At 33.8% G+C, this 3,638-nt stretch overlaps 1 non-coding gene across 1 annotated transcript; it reads right to left on the bottom strand.

Annotated features, from left to right (window-relative positions):
- Nucleotides 1-1,626: 1,626 nt before the first annotated feature.
- On the bottom strand, nucleotides 1,627-1,698 carry TRNAC-GCA. The gene has a single exon. It is a non-coding gene; the product is annotated as a tRNA-Cys (tRNA).
- Between the last annotated feature and the right edge of the window lie 1,940 nt (nucleotides 1,699-3,638).

Here is a 3,638-nt window from a genome sequence, read left to right as displayed (position 1 = left end):
CATGTTTCAGTTCACGTTTTAGTGGTCCGTATCAATTCTTATTTTTATAACTTGATCGCTATTTAAACTCATCACCTCTTAGTATTTTTGACAACACAACACACAGAACATTTGTTTACTCGATCTAAATTTTTTTAAAAAAGCCTCCATTGTTGCTCTCCAAAGCTTCCAGTTCTCTTTTTTTTTTTTTAATCTTATTCCGGAGAGAGATGTCTATTATTTCATGTGGTGTGTTTCTATCAGATTTCAGACAATTGTATTGGTTTGATCTTGAGCCGTGGAACGGATTGAGTTTGCTCTTGAACTCGTAAAAAAAGCGGTGTACCGGTTTGTTCCTGAGCCGTGGAAAAGATTGAGTTTGCTCTTGAACTCGTAAAAAGAGCGGTGTACCGGTTTGATCCAGAGCCGTGGAAAGGATTGAGTTTGCTCTTGAACTCGTAAAAAGAGCGGTGTACCGGTTTGATCCTGAGCCGTGGAAAGGATTGAGTTTGCTCTTTCACTCGTAAAAAGAGCGGTGAAGCGGTTGGGCTCTGATCCGAGGAAAGAGTCGTTTTATTCAAATTCCCAAGAGGTGCTTGGAGTGGAGTAGGTCGAGTTTGACTAAACTACTATAAAACTACGGTGTTAAATTTTCTAACCCTTTTCCTATTTAAGTTCTAAATTATTGTTAAGTTTTATTGCATGGTATCAAGTTTGATTGTTATTTAAAAAAAATAATAATAATTACATTGTTGAAACCCTATTCACCCGTCTAGTGTTGTCATATCCATCTAACATTATCCTTCCACCAATAGGAGCAAAAGGCAAACTATGTGAAACTAGTTTCATGTCATTTATTCAACAATAAGGGTGTTAGCATGCATTTAGAAATGAACCCATATTTAAAAAATTTAGATAAAATAGAAAAGAATTGTTATCTCAAAGACAATGATACTATGTGAAACTAGCCTCAAGATGCTTCCTTAACTCTTAAGGACGGTAAACCAACGGTTCCTTCACCCAAGACCCATGGCCCAACTCCCAACATGGAAGGGATAATCTAGAGAATCATTCCAAGAACCCTAACGGATGGGTTACAAACTCACATTATCAAGCTCGACGACAAACAATGTTGCCGGCAAACATAGGAAGACTACATGAAATTACGAATATATCAATGTAGGATTTTTTAATTTACCGATTTTTAAAATTTTAAATTATGTGAAATTAGTGGCGATTTTTAAAATGTTAAATAATGTGAAATTAGTGGCGAAGAAGAATATTTTAGTGAGCTCTTCCTTTTTATTTAAGATTTTGATATTTAGGAGAAGAGAAAATAAATAAAAATAGGAGACATTTTATAGATTTAGAAGGAGTAAGTGAACAAAAAGTGAAAACATAAAAAATAGTTGGTGTTGTTTGTCTGGGGCAACTACTCTTAGTTAAAGAAAGACATGGAGTGAGTACAAGACTCAGTAAGTTGACTAATGTTCATAGTGGGTGCTTGGATACCACACTCTTTTATGGAAAACTAATTGTAAGTTTTTAGTAATTATTCTTATTTCTTTTCCCTTTGACACTCGGTGGTCGGAACCAACATGGAATCGGTAATTATTCATATTTCTTTTCCCTTTGACACTCGGTGGTCGGAACCAACCAAATTCGAACTGGTGACCTCTTGATCTGCAGTCAAATGCTCTACCACTAAGCTATGGACCCATTTTGCATGATTTCAACTTTAGTGACCCCTTCTACAGAGTGTCAGTCCAAAAGTGTAAAAAGTGTCTGTCCAAAATAAAAGGGTGAGCGGTCAAATTCTCTACCACTGAGCCATGGATCCATTTTATAGGATTTTAACCTTAGTGACCCCTTAGACATAGTGTCGGTCCAAAAAGTGTAACAAATTTCTATCCTAGATAGAAGTGCCCAACTAGGTTTGAATTGGTGACCTCTTGATCTGCAATCAAATGCTCTAACATTGAGATATGGTCCCATTTTGTATGATCTCAACCTTAGTGACCCCTTCTATAGATTATCGGTCCAAAAGTGACCCTACTGAATCAGCTATGGACCAATTTTGTATAAATTGGTGGATTACCTATCGAGAATTAAACACAGGTCGTTAGATTCAAAGTCGAAAGTGCTAACCACTACACCATAGAACCACTCGTTAAACTTTATTTTGGCAGCGATTTTGATAAGCGCCAACAACGTTGGATTTTGCAAAGCTAGAGGTCGTAGTATCCTTACAGATTTTCACAAGGTGTTTTCAACTTCTTTTATAGGTAATTGAACTTTTGAGTCCATGCAAATGATTGGTTGGATTAGTATCCGTTTGAGTTTGAGAAGACAGAGGAAAGAAGAGAGACTTTGTTAGAAACTCACCCATAGGTAATCTCCCAAGGTGTTTTCAACTTCTTTTATAGGTAGAATTTTAAAATCAAACCACAACAAAATTTACTTCTATCTAGCAAAATTATTTTTTGTTTGAAACAAGATTATTCCCTTCTTTTTCTAAAACTAAATTTGACTCTCGAATAGATTTTAATAGTTTTGTTAGTTAAATTTTCTTTAAAATTTTTGTACATAGAGTACAATGGAAATAATACTTTTTTTTTTTTCACAATTTTGTAATTTGTATGGTATTATTCGAGGCTTTTGAATGAAATATGATAATTGATTCTCTGTCCTCTTTGAAAATTTTAGATACCTCCATATCCGATATTTCATGCATCACGTTTCATTATGAGATCTGCCCTTGGGTCAATAAGACTTAAGCAGAGAGTTTATTTGACTAATGATTTGATCTTTTTGGGTTGTAGAGATATCCCTTACAAATCAAGACTTTGTATTATTTTGAAGACACTCATCAAGACATTTGTAAATGTGCCTGATATCTTGAAAGATATAAGACACGTAATTGAGAGAACCTAAATTTTTTTTGAAGTTGGCTTTTCTAGGATACATCATCACCAAGGTTTGAGACAAAGACCATTGGATGGGTTTTAATAAGGCTCAAATAAATTTAAAATCCAAGAAAACAGATCTAAGTTTGATATTATTTGATTTTGGGTATGGACACAACTAGCTGATTTCTTTTGATTACATTGATGAATGTATGTAGATGTTTAAATTGTTGATCTTAATGGTTTTGGAAAATATCAACACATCATCAATATAAACTATCGAAATTTTTTGAAAGGATTGAAAATATCATTCACAATCTTCTGAAATTCGGATGGAGTGTTTTTTAGCCTAAATGGCATGACCTTCCTCTCATATTTTCTAAATTGGACATTAAATGCTATTTTATATTTGTGCTTTTACGAAATTAGAATTTTCCGAAATCTCAATTTCATGTCGAATTTTATAAAAACATTTGACTCTAAATTCTTTTTATCAAATTATTTTTGTTTTGGATTGGATATCTTATTTATTCTAAAACCTTATTCTAAGGTTTGTAGTTAATTACCAGTATCAGAATTTCTGGTTTCTTTTCACCATGTTGTTAACCTAAAATGTCAGACATGGCCACATGCTCTTTGAAGACCTTATCAGCTTCCTCGACAAAATATCACCTAAAATGTCACAGTATTTATTTTTTACGTAGAACAATACTTGAAGGTTACTGGAACTTGCTCATAAGACCTAAGAGTTAC

The sequence above is a fragment of the Cucurbita moschata genome, unplaced genomic scaffold (assembly GCF_002738365.1).
Source record: "Cucurbita moschata cultivar Rifu unplaced genomic scaffold, Cmos_1.0 Cmo_Scf00109, whole genome shotgun sequence".
NCBI lineage: Eukaryota > Viridiplantae > Streptophyta > Magnoliopsida > Cucurbitales > Cucurbitaceae > Cucurbita > Cucurbita moschata.
This window is presented reverse-complemented; position numbering and strand designations above follow the sequence as displayed.